Source organism: Porites lutea, chromosome 11, assembly GCF_958299795.1.
Source record: "Porites lutea chromosome 11, jaPorLute2.1, whole genome shotgun sequence".
Classification (NCBI taxonomy): Eukaryota; Metazoa; Cnidaria; class Anthozoa; order Scleractinia; family Poritidae; genus Porites; species Porites lutea.
The window spans coordinates 822,429-836,435 of record NC_133211.1 but is presented as its reverse complement, the minus strand read 5'-3'; the positions used below and the strand labels follow the sequence as shown (position 1 = coordinate 836,435).

General features: G+C 40.4%; 1 pseudogene; it reads right to left on the bottom strand.

The window, feature by feature from the left end:
• Positions 1–11,380: 11,380 nt before the first annotated feature.
• LOC140952325 (uncharacterized) lies at positions 11,381–12,197 on the bottom strand (annotated as a pseudogene).
• Between the last annotated feature and the right edge of the window lie 1,810 nt (positions 12,198–14,007).

The window sequence follows — 14,007 nt, the reverse complement described above, 5'->3', positions numbered from 1 at the left end:
TGTCGTCGGTCCAATTGTCTTCTTGCTGTTCTGGCTATGTCTTTAGCCAATATTTCGCCCATTTGTTCATAGGGAAAGTTCCGCCTTTTTTGTATTCACTGCACGCCAAAACAGCCCAACCTGGTCTCCACCACTTCTCAGTTAACAGGTCAATAATCTAGCAATTCTGCTTCACGATTGACGTCATCGGTTCAATATCGCAAAATTCTTCCAAATTTGGCCGACAGTAGCTGGTTAGGATGAATTTTGGCTAATCAGAAACGGAGAAATATTTTGAATGAACAGTAGAATAAAATAATAATGGCCAGAAAAAGTCACGAAAAGCTAGAAATCAGCCTGATGTCAAATTTTATTAAAATTAGTAATTTTGTTGTGCTTTTAGCCTTTCAGGAAAGCTGAAGGTAAACATGGACAAAGCGACAAAACCTCCAGTTATAACCTCGGAGTTGAAGCTCTCGGACGCTTTGATTTCCCAACTGCCCGAAATGACTTCGAGTTGAAATTGGCAGCATATACCAACCTTGGCATTACATCTGGATGTCTCGGTAATTATGAAGAGGCCATCGAATTTCATCAGCAGGCTCTTCGTATCGCGAAAGAGATTGGAGACAAACGTACAGAAGGCAAAGCATATTGCATCCTCGGCACTGCGTATCACTGTCTCAGTAATTATGATAAAGCAATCGAATTTCATCAGCAGTCTCATAGTATTGCAAAAAAGATTAGAGACAAAGATACAGAAGGGGGGGCATATAACAACCTTGGTAATGCGTATCACTGTCTCGGTAATTATGAAAAAGCAATCGAATTTCATCAGCAGTCTCTTCGTATTGCAAAGGAAATTAGAGACAAAGGCACAGAAGGGGGAGCATATACCAACCTTGGCAATGCGTATCATTGTCTCGGTAATTATGAAAAAGCAATCCAATTTCATCAGCAGTCTCTTAGTATCCCAAAAGACCTTAGAAATAAAAGTACAGAAGGCGCAGCATATACCAACCTTGGCGCTGCGTATCACTGTCTCGGTAATTATGAAAAAGCAATCGAATTTCATCAGCAGTCACTTAGGATTGCTAAACAGATTGAAGACAAAGGTTTAGAAGGCACAGCATATACCAACCTTGGCGCTGCGTATAGATGTCTCGGCAATTATGAAAAGGCAATCAAATTTCATCAGCCGTCTCTTAGTGTCGCAAAACAGATTGGAGACAAAGGTACAAAAGGAACAGCATATACCAACCTTGGCGCTGCGTATCACTGTCTCGGTAATTATGAAAAAGCAATCGAATTTCATCAGCAGTCTCTTAGTGTCGCTAAAGAAATTGGTGACAAAGGTACAGAAGGCACAGCATATACCAACCTTGGCGCTGCGTATAGATGTCTCGGCAATTATGAAAAAGCAATCGAATTTCATCAGCAGTCTCTTAGTGTCGCTAAACAGATTGGAGACAAAGGCACAGAAGGCATAGCATATACCAACCTTGGAGCTGCGTATAGATCTCTCGGTAATTCTGAAAAAGCAATCCAATTTCATCAGCAGTCTCTTAGTGTCGCTAAACAGATTGGAGACAAAGGTACAGAAGGCACAGCATATACCAACCTTGGCGCTGCGTATAGATGTCTCGGCAATTATGAAAAGGCAATCAAATTTCATCAGCAGTCTCTTAGTGTCGCAAAACAGATTGGAGACAAAGGTACAAAAGGAACAGCATATACCAACCTTGGCGCTGCGTATCACTGTCTCGGTAATTATGAAAAAGCAATCCAATTTCATCAGCAGTCTCTTAGTGTCGCTAAAGAAATTGGTGACAAAGGTACAGAAGGCACAGCATATACCAACCTTGGCGCTGCGTATAGATGTCTCGGCAATTATGAAAAAGCAATCGAATTTCACCTGCAGTCTCTTAGTGTCGCTAAACAGATTGGAGACAAAGGCACAGAAGGCATTGCATATGCCAACCTTGGCGCTGCGTATAGATCTCTCGGTAATTATAAAAAAGCAATAGAATTTCATCAGCAGTCTCTTAGTGTCGCTAAACAGATTGAAGACAAAGGCACAGAAGGCATAGCATATGCCAACCTTGGCGCTGCGTATAGATCTCTCGGTAATTATAAAAAAGCAATAGAATTTCATCAGCAGTCTCTTATTATCTCAAAAGACATTGGAGACAAAGGTACAGAAAACAAAGCATGTACCAACCTTGGCGCTGCGTATCACTGTCTCGGTAATTATGAAAAAGCAATAGAATTTCATCAGCAGTCTCTTAGCATCGCAGAAGAGATTGGAGACAAAGGTACAGAAGGAGGTGCATACACCAACCTTGGCAACGTGTATCACTGTCTCGGTTATTACGAAAAAGCAATCGACTTTCATCAGCAGTCTCTCAGTATCGCAGAAAAGATTGGAGACAAAGGTACAAGAGGCAAAGCATATACCAACCTTGGCTCTTCGTATAGGTGTCTCCATAATTATGAGAAAGCAATCGAATTTCATCAGCAATCTCTTAGTATCGCAAAAGAGATGGGAGACAAAAGTACAGAAGGAACAGCATATACCAACCTTGGCGCTGCGTATCGATGTGTCGGTAATTATGAAAGAGCAATCGAATTTCATCAGCAGTCTCTTAGTATCGCCAAAGCGATTGGGGACAAAGGTATAGAAGGCACAGCATATACCAACCTTGGCGCTGCGTATCACTCTCTTGGTAATTATGAAAAAGCAATCGAATGTCATCAGCAGTCTCTTAGCATCGCAAAAGCGATTGGGGACAAAGGTACAGAAGGCACAGCATATACCAACCTTGGCAATGCGTATGGATGTCTTAATAATCACAAAAATGCAATCGAATTTCATCAGCAGTCTCTTATTATCGGTAAAGAAATTGGAAAGAAACGCACAGAAGTCACAGCATATACCAACCTTGGCAATGCCTATGACTCTCTCGGTAATTATGAAAAAGCAATCGAATTTCATGTGCAGTCTCTTAGTATCGCAAGAGGGATGGGAGACAGAGGTACAGAAGGAGCAGCATATACCAACCTCGGCACTGCGTATAGATGTCTCGGTAATTATGAAAAAGCAATCGTATTTCATCAGCAGTCTCTTAGTATTGCAAAGGAGATTCGAAGTAAAGGTACAGAACGTAGAGCATATACAAACCTTGGCAATGCGTATTTCTCTCTGGGTAATTATGAAAAAGCAATCGAATTTCATCAGCAGTCTCTTAGTATCGCAAAAGAGATTGGAGACAGAGGTAGAGAAGGTGCAGCATACACCAACCTTGGCAATGCGTATGGATGTTTTTGTAATTATGAAAAAGCAATCGAATTTCATCAGCAGTCTCTTAGAATCGCTAAAGAGATTGGAGACAAAGGTACAGAAGGTGCAGCATATAGCAATCTTGGCAATGCGTATGGATGTCTCGGTAATTATGAAAAAGCAATCGAATTTCATCAGCAGTCTCTTCGTATGGCAAAAGACAGAGGAAACAAAGGTTTAGAACAACATACGTACAACAAACTAGGTCGTAGTTTTTATAAGCTTCATGATTTCAGTAAAGCTGAAGAGTGTTTTGAGTTCAGTATAAAAGTGTTTGAGGAGATGAGGTTCCAACTTCAGGAGAAAGATGATGTGAAAATCAGCTTTCGGGATCGATTAAAATCGTACACTCGTTTGTGGATTGTTCAGTTACGACAAAAAAAGACCAAAGAGGCGCTTTTAACAGCTGAGCAGGGACGAGTGCAAGCTCTCGCGCATCTCATGGAATCACAGTATGGCGCAAAGTCAACTCCATCAGCATCAAAAGAGCAGATGGTAAAAACAACTAATATTTCAAGCCTTGTTTCATCGCCTACGACATTTCTTGCGGAGGCAAAAAAATCAGTGTACCTCTGGGTACTTCATAAGGGACAAGAGTGGCAATTTATGAAAAAGAAAGTCAAAAATACCTTGAAAGATATGACTGACAAAGCATACAAACAGATTGGTGTTCACGAGCTTGCTCTGTGCGAAGATCGCTCCTTTGATGATCCAGAGGACGGAACAATTGAAGATTTATTTGAAAGAGGTACAGATGAAAAAGAATTTACATCGTCACAACCTGGGGGTGATGCTTTAAGAGAGTTGTATAATGTTATGATCCCTCCGATATCACACTTAATAGAAGATGAGGAACTTATTATTGTTCCTGATGGTTCATCATTCTTGATTCCTTATGCTGCTCTTGTGGACCAAAATTCCATGTACTTGTCTGAAACGCTGAGAATTCGATTGGCTCCGTCAATAACAAGCTTGAGGCTGCTGGCAGAGTGTCCAGAGGATCGCCATAGTACATCTGGTGTCCTCCTGGTTGGTGACCCGTGGATTGAGACTGTGCGCCTTAAAAGCGGAGAAAAACAAAAACTAAAAAGATATCCGCAGCTCCCTGGTGCTGAAAAAGAGGTAAAAATGATTGGACAGATATTAAACGTTGAGCCTCTCACTGGAAAGAACGCTACTAAAGAACAAGTGCTAAGTAAGCTAAACTCAGTTTCTTTAGTTCACATTGCAGCTCATGGTTCTGCAGAAAGGGGTGAAATTCTGTTGTCACCTAATCTAAGCAGCTCCAAACCTCCAGAAGAGAAAGACTTTCTTCTGACCATGACAGATGTTTTGGACGCAAAATTAAATGCCAAGCTTGTTGTCTTGAGCTGCTGTCATAGTGGGCGAGGAAAGATCAAGGCTGAGAGCGTGGTTGGTATTGCACGTGGTTTTTTAGGAGCTGGTGCGCGTTCCGTTATTGCGTCACTTTGGGCGATTAACGACAAAGCCACCCTGACATTTATGGGACACTTTTATGAACATCTGGTCAAGGGGCAGAGTGCAAGTAAGTCGCTGCATGAGGCCATGAAAATGATGCGGGAGTCAGGCGACTTCAATGCCGCGAAGTACTGGGCGCCATTTATGCTGATTGGCGATGATGTCAGTTTTAATTTCGGCCAATGAAGGTGAGGTTCTTTACATGAACGTATCTGAGAAACGCGTTTTAAGGCAATGAAACGCAAAAAATTACCTTGAAAGTGGGGGAAACATAAAAAATAATAAAAACACAATAAAGCGTTTTCACATGACGTCACGGCGGCCATATTGGTGTTCCAAAACAATAAAACGGCAGCCGTGTTGGTGTTCCAAACCAGTCCTGTGGTAGTTGAACTCTTTTCTTATGTAAACACTTTCTTTTGTTCCAATAAATTTGCATAGATACTGGTCACGTGAGTGAAAACGCTCTATAATATACTATTAAGAAAAGGAACAATTTCGGATAGAGAAGAATAAAATGGGATCTCCATCAATTTTTAAAGTCCGAATAACCGTCGCTGCTTTTTGGAGAAATACAAAGATTTTATTTCTGGCTCTTTAGTCTACAATTCCCGAAATTAAGCTAAGAGTTTAAAACAGAGGCTTGGGGCATCTCGAAAAGTAACTACCTTGAGGCAATTTACCACACTATACCCTGAATTATCGTTATATAAGTCTCCTTATCAATCTTCATATATTTTCCCTATATATATACTTTTTTTAATTTGCATTGCAGCACAGTATAACAGACCACCAGACTTGGGGCACTTGAATTGAAACACAAGAAAAGGAGTAGAAAACAATGGAACCATGAGCGAATGTTGAAGGCCTTCATGTACGTTAAAAACAAAAGGATTTAATTAGATTTATTAATGATTTTCAAGACTTTTTATCTTGCCATTGTCGCGTACGAATTTATCTATACTTTCTCTTGACAACCTTTTTCCAATCAATTGTTCAAGTCACATCAGGACTCCAAAAAATTATTTTTCTCAGTCTAAGTTTGTTTTATAGATTTCATTTGATAGTTTGTTATTCAGTTTTTAAGAAGCGAAATAAGGAACTTTAGTCATTTTTCTGCATAAGGCACTATAGCAACACTTAAGATATTAAGTTGCTTATTAAGATCAGCTGTTTGTTCAGTGTAAATATCTTGTTCTTAGCAGAACCCGTTTACTCTAAGATTACAAGTTTGTACGGGGTAAAACAAACTTGCTTAACTGGTTAACCACTTCAGTTATAAAACTGCTCTCAATGTGGTCTCTCACTCCTGAACGTATCGCCCGCAGTATAATGTACATGACGTAATGTTTGCTTCGCCAGCAATGTCACCTGAGTCAGTTTTCAACACGAGTACGTGAACATCCAGGGGTGGGCATTCAAGGAAAAGGTGGGTGTTGGTATGCAGCTGAGACCTTCAAACTCTAACGTTGTCTAAAAAAAAGATCTAATTGCGTGATCCTGCGTCATTTCGTTTTTCATGCAGAATTTAGAAAATATTTTTTATCATGCGATCAGATTTTTGAGGGGGATGGAGGAGAAATTGTTGGACCATTGAACGCCAACCTCCACACTCTACTTCCGGTCTAAACATACACCCTGTTCAAGACACAAAATTGGGGAACTTAAGCACCAGACGTTCTTGATTCACGAATGGCATGGCTGGCCGCCCAGAACTGGATAAGGGACGCGGTTTACGCCCCAAATACAAATCATGAAGCAAACCAACGTGAAACCATCACGAACGCCGACAGAATAATTCAGTTGAAAATGTCTTTCAAAAATTTGCGTGAAGTTTTGTTTCTTTTTTAAGAAGAAAACATGATTTCTGACGAAGAATTTCTACTTGTATGACGAATACTCTTCAAAGAACCCAGAATTTCCGAACCTCTGGTTTTAACCTGAGAACTCGCGTTTTGAAGTCCGTGATCGCATTTCAAGAACGTCTTGACATATATACACCGTTTTTAACAGCGGCACCTAACCGTTTAGGCCAAATAAGGGAGTGCCCCATGGGAGAGCAAACATAAACTACTTTGCGCCTGTTTATCGGTTTAAAATACGTCATTCAGGAAGATCAATGTTTTTCAATCAAAAAATAAGGATGACCATTTGTTTGGTTACAAACTGACTGTTCTCTGAGCCTTCAAAAGTCCATTTGATCCAAAACAAACTTGTTAAAAAACAGTTGTTTAAAAATTAACTGTCCTCAAGGATCAAGCGTAACCACTCTTTGTTTGGTACGGTGGCCATTTTGCTTTTTCTTCCGCGATCCTTCATTTGGAAACTTTTATGGCCAAAAGTATGGACTTGAAGGGTCAAAAGGAAGGTCATGAACCAAACACATTTTCATCACTTAAAGGCTGGCTGCATAGTCTGTCAAGGAAATTCTTCAGTATATCATTTTCCGTACAGTTTATTACTTTTTTCCATTTTTATGAGTTGTTGTTAATTATGACTAGTTTGTTAGCCGTTACTCTTTGTGATTTTCTTGACTTGTACGTTATTAATTATAGCCAGTTGTCTTTTTTATAAACATTGTACATTTTAAGTTGTTACTACAAAACTGAAGGAGGTCTTAAACTCAGCTGTAAATAATTTTCTCTAAGAGTCCTTAGGCCATTTCCCAGTTGCTCCAAGTTTCTGTTTCGAAGTGAGGCTGAGTGCGAGGCTATTGCTGAGAAAATGAGTTTTTTCCTCATTTAATAGTTTAAATTCATTTTCACAAGAGAAGCTTTCCACTTTGCATCTTTACAAGAAAGGTTTTGTACTTAACTTAATTTTTTGGGTTGGAACTTTGTAACTTGGAAGTTCGCTATTAGACTGTTGTCGTATACCCCCCTTAATCCGCTATTAGGGAGCTTAAGCAACGACGACGGCAACGAGAACGGAAAAAAAGCAATTGATTTAGATTGGCAAAACAAGAACCCACGCTTTTTTCTACATTTCTCAGCCGTGAACGACTACAACGTGCAAGTACCTAATTTCACGTTTTGTCGATACTAGTAGAAAAAATGCCAGACAAAATCCGTCAGTAAATTTAGATTTCCTCGTTTCTATTGGTTATGAAGATCAGTTGATTTGCAAACCAAGACCATACATTTTATGACTGCGTTCACTTGTGAGCATTTCAGTTAATACTAATAACCACTGAAAATCTATACATCATATCTGTAATGAATGTAATTGGCGAACGTTACTTCAAGTTACAGTTTGCTACTTGCCGACAGTAATATTAGAAGTTGTATTCTCCACGATTTTAACCACAGAACTGACATCTTTAAAACAATCATTTTTAGAAGAACTCATAACGATTAGAGTCGACTGACTAGATTATCATTTTAAGAATCAGAAACAGAATTGCCTTCACACTTAAACCTTTCATCAAAGCGAATTATGTTTGTAGACTCGATTTCAATATCTATATAAAAAGCTATGGTCGCGTTTTAACTGCCTTTCATTTTTTTTAACCTTAACATCTCTGTACTTTCTTAAACTTCTTTGCCTTTTTTCAGTTGTGACTTCTTCAATTTTCGTCGATCTTTCATTCATTGCAAAAAAAAGATGGATTTTTTTCTGTGTGACAGGCGCTCTAAAGGCGCTCTACTCAACGCTCTATTCAAGCCTGTTCTGTCAAAAATCCCTTTAACAGCATATGGTTTTTTCTTGTTTAGAATGTCAACTTACTGAAAAAAAAACTTTGATCCAGCGTTTTTATAACTCGAGGTAGCTAATCGAACGAAAAATCAAAAATCAATCGAACTCAATGGGTCGGATTGTTGCTTGATTGGTTCGGTAATCAAACATAATCGAACTGAAACTTTTCGGTGTGTTCGATTACCGAACTCAATCCACACGACTAATATCGACACTTACGTAATTTAACGTCACTGTTCTTTCTTTGTCCGGTACTGGAAATTTAAACCGTCCCATTGCTGGTGACTGAAGCAGTAAAACTGAACGTGACATATCTCGTTCCCAGGGTTCTCTCACGAAAATCAACAACAATATGTCATTTTCATATTGTGTTCCGAGTTCGGATCGGAGTCGAGGAGAGCCACTTTTGTCGATCCAAAGTGACACATGCATATCCAAACCCATCACACAAACCCACGGGTATCCACGAGTAAAAAAAAAAATGAAAAGGAAGCATGAGAGGAGAAGGGCCGAAAAACAATCAAAGTAAAAACTATGGGGAACTCGTGGATACTGATTGGTTAGAAAATAGAGAAGTCATGCAATAGCCATTTGCGAGTTGTCTCTTGTAAATGGGTACGATGCATTTATAAGGTTTCTAAGTTATGAGGGGGACCACATTTTTGCTTATAAATAAAGTTTGTTGTTGTTGTTGCTACAGGAGCTGATTGTTGATGTTTTTAGGGTCTAGTGTTAGAATTTGACTGGGTTCTCGTTGTAAAGCCCAGTTATCAGAGTGAATTAACTTAAAACTTCAACATCTTCTCCGGTATTTGTCCATACCTTGTTCCCAAAGAGTGATGAATTTGATGTTTGCCTGCTCAGGGTGGGGAACTTGAAGTGGAAATGTCAACTTTAACTTCCTCGTAGGATCTGGGTCTGAAAACAGGAATCAACAGAAGAGACCTTTCTTATAGTGAGATGGAGGAGTTTGTAAATCTGGATGGCTTGTTCAGCAACAACTTCAAAAGCTACATGTATGCATTTCTTATACCTTTTACAGTCAGCTGCTTATTTCAATATACATGTAGTGAGAAATAAGGGTGACATGAAATAGTGGGTCAAGAAGTGTGTTACTATGACCCTAACATCCCTGCCCTTTTAATACATAGTGAATGAAAAAAATTTTAATTGGGAGATACATGCCTGACTAGCTTTCAAATGTCTGGAACATTGACTAAAAATCATACATTGTAAGTCACAATCTGCAAAACATTTCTTTATGCCTTTTCCCCTGTCGAAAATATATATTCTATGTAGTTATTGGGCTGCAGTTTCCGAGCTCGTTTACTGGGCGAGGCGATAAAACACAGAGACAGAATTGATCTGGAGTAATTAGCTAAGGGCATGCCCTAAGCCGATTTAATAAATAATTAATTTTCTTCGGATCATTTCAATACACTTCTAAATCACAATCATAAATTATTATGCTCAGTAAAGGTAGGGGCAGAAAAAAGCCACAGCAGCATGACGACAGTCATGGTGCCGCCCCACCCAAGGGAAATGCAGCCCTAGAACAAAACAACAGCAACAAATAAATCCCGACAAACCAGCTAGACCTAAAATATAGCGTCCTTTATGTACAAAGTCTGGAGAACGGGGGGCTGCTGCCCTTGCTAATCAGTCCCCCAAGTCCCGGTTTTTATACTAGTCTATGTCATCATTGCCGGCTGTGTACAAAACTGGGAGAATGGGGGGGCTGCTGCCCTTGCTAATCAGCCCCCCAAACTCCAGTGGATAATGGTTATGTATCAGAAACTCTACCGGGTTGAAGTGGGAGCTACCACCCCTGTAAGTTATCGCCTTTTAACAACGCCATGAAACAAACAAAACGAAAGAGCTGGGCCAGCTGCCCTTGCAAGTCAGGTCCAGCGCTTTCCAATTCTTATACAATGGCGCCCTGTAATCCCTGCCTGAACTCAACTATGTACTTGAAAGAGAAGGTAAACGAATATATTTAAGAAAGCCATTGGACTTCCACCGCCCGAAAGCCCTGACTTGGGCATCGGACAATCCCCTATCTGCAGCAAAAGAGGCGGCTCCAATACGGAAGCTGTGACCTTTAACGTGAAGGGTTAAGGCCATCAGATGTCAATGCTAACTAAGCATGTCTGTAAAGAAACTTCAATACACTGAAGTAGTGTCTCGATTAGCGAAGAGGGGGCTCGGTTGGTTACCGCGAAGAGCCAAATATTCTAACAACAGTTGGACAGAACAAAAAGGGGGCTGACCGTGTAGAACACTATAGAAAATTAGCGCCGATTGTAGCTGTGCCTACAGTTGGCGAGAACAAGCTTACGTGCAATAGTATTGCCACTATTATTGGCTAGCTTAAACAGATGACCTATTTGGATGGGAGGAGGTGAACCCACAGAGGAGGTGGAAGTCATCTCACCAACCCGTAAAAAAGCATAAAGAGCTGTAGAACACATGGCCTTGAATTGACAAACTTGATACCTACAAATGACCAGTTTACATGCCGAATCAAGTAATTTGTGCAAGATTCGGAGGGTGATAGGAAGACGGCTATCCAGATGAGAGCCCTGATTATGGTAGGTAGCCTTTGAGCATTTGGATAACAAAAAAGGCTTTAGTGGGATCAGCAAAACCAAGAAATTTATGAGAGTAGCCTAAAGCCGAAACATGGGAGCTAACGGTTGAAGGTGCATGCTGCTTATCAAACATATAAGCGATAAATAGAGCTATGGTATTTGGAGAGAGAAGTAAAACTGTTGAAACTCTCCGAAAAATTGCATTCAAAAACGGGTGAAACAACTTCTACGCTCTCTTGTAAGTCGGAATCGAAGAAGGCTATATAGACTAGATGAGGCAACCATAGTTACTATGTTACCCAACTCTGAGGCTCTGGGGAACCTCCGTGGGGAAGGGGTCCATATAAGCTTGGGCCAACTGTTTAAAAGTGTGCACCTGCAAGCGAGACAGAGCATCAGCGAGCTTGTTGCGAACACCTGGAATATGCTTAGCTTTGAAAACAATATTGTAAACAAATGGGGAGAAGTTTCCGAGCAAACACTGATTTATCCTTACAAGACTGTTTGTTGATGACGTGTACAAGAGACTCATTGTACGTACAAAATAAGATACACTGATTACACATAGCCTCGCCCCACAGGTGCAGACTCAGAACAATGGGACAAAATTCCAAGATGGCGATATTCTTGTGTTCCCAACGAGGTGGCCACTTCCCATAGCACCAATGAGACCCAACAATTACACCAAATCCAAGGGCACCCGAAGCATCGGTAAAGAGGTTCAGGTTTGTGGAGCTGAGCCAATGCTCTTCTAAGAAAAATGACCGACCATTAAAATGGCAGAAAAATGACAACCATAATTTAAGGTCTTCTTTGACCTCCTTATTGAGCCAGATTTTGTGTTCAGGAGAGCGAATACCCAAAGTCAGATCGATTAGCTGCTCCAGCAAAGCACGACCAGGTCTTACCACAGAACAGACAAAATTTGACAAGCCTGTAAAAGACAGAACTTCCTTAAGGGTGACTTTTTTGCGGTGTAAGAATTCAGAAATAAGGGATCTGCATCGGTTTAGCTTATTACTAGGTAAACGAGCTTCAAGAAGTACAGAATCCAGCTCAATGCCAGCAAAAGACAGAGTGGTGACAGGGCCATAAGTTTTCTTTGGTGCCATGGGAATACCCACGTAGGAACAAAGTGACAAAAATAAATTGAGCTGCATTTGACACAACTGCCTAGAAGGAGGAATTAAAAGAAAGTCGTCGAGTAGGTGGAGAATATATGAGATGTTTAGCTTACCATGGGCAATTCATTCCATTGTGGTACTGAAAGTTTCAAAGGTCAGACTTCAGGATGAGCAACCCATGGGCATGGACCTATGATAATAATACAAATCCCGCCATTGCATACCCAGCAAGCCATAAACCTCAGGACGAATTGTTATTATTGGAAAAGCATTTCTTATGTCAGTTTTAGCCATAAAACAACCCTGCCCTGCCTTCTTGATAAGTTGAATGGCTTTAGCAATAATGGCACTGTGTTCCAAAGAAATACCATCATTAACATAGGATCTCTTTGGAAAAGATGGGTGAGGAATCGATCTATATTCCCCTGGTGTTTTCTTAGGAACGACTCCAAGAGGAGGAACTCGAAAGGGAGATTTAAATGGGCCTGCTAACGTTTGTAACTCAAGTTCCTTTTCAAGTTTTGCATCAACAATAGTTGGGTTTTGCAAGGCTGACTTTAAATTACCAGAACTGAATGATTTACGCTCACCCTCAAAGTGAAGAGGGAAGCCATGAGTGAAACCTGAGAGCAAAAAGGTAACAGTGGAATGGAAATACTCATCGAGGAGAAAACGTAAGCGCTCAACTTTTATTGGTGTTGAAAAAGACTTGGTTGGAAAGGAGTTGGCAGGTTGGGGCGTGGAGCGAGTCTGTTTTGATGGGTCACGAAAATTACATTTTGTAACCGGATGGGAACCCTCTCATTTAAAACAAGTAGCAAGAGATATTACATGACCACTTGGAGATACTGGGGAGGGCTAAAATCTGCACCAAGCTGCACTAATTTCAACCAGGTTGAACCAAACTGCACAAACCAGCACCAAGCAGAACCAATCTGTGCCGAGTTGCACAGTTACCGCGTGTGACATTTCTAGATTTTATAGTGTGATCTTTTGCGCTGGACATCGCTACAATGTCAAAAGTCAGCTTTCAAATTTGGAAAGTAAAAATACAAGTTTTGTTAATATTTCATCCTCTTTCCATTTGATGCTGTTATTAATGGCAAGCGCTCGTTCAGTGACTTTGATTGTTTTATCTATTTCGGAAATGGGAAAATTGTTCAAAGTAAGGGTCACGCGCCCTGAAAATTCAGCAAAAGTTTCATGTGTTATTTGTTGGTCGAATCGTAGCTGGTGAAATTCCCGTTTTCTAGCTAATCTCCTTGACGGAGACGTCCTTCTCGTCCGCCAAAAAAGTAATGTATGCCTGCTCCTCTGCACTCAAAGGGCGCGTAAAAACCCTGCATGGAAAATGAAATTTACAAACGTTTCACGATTGGCTACTTGAATCAAGAAAGACATACAAGTTGATTTTCTTGTCATCAACTCCTCTGTTGTCACTTATTTTCCATTAATCATCTACTTTTCTGTGAAACGTACGAAATATATAAAGAAAAGATTTATATGCCCGCGTCAAATGCTCAAAATCGACTTTTCCAGTCAAATACAATCCTGGACAAAACTACTTGAGAAAATGTTTTCATTAATGTGCACTACCTAACGCAACAAAACTATTTCCAAATCAACGGCTTTACGCAAAGAAAACCCCCTTTCCCAGTTCAAAGTTACTTCCTACAAACTCTTAGGGATCCGGCTTTCTTTTGAAGACCCAACAACACTGCTTCAAGGGGGAGGGAGGGGGGAAGGGAAGAACCGGTCGGCTACGAAGTTTAGAAAAAATGCTCCCCAGGTATGCAAT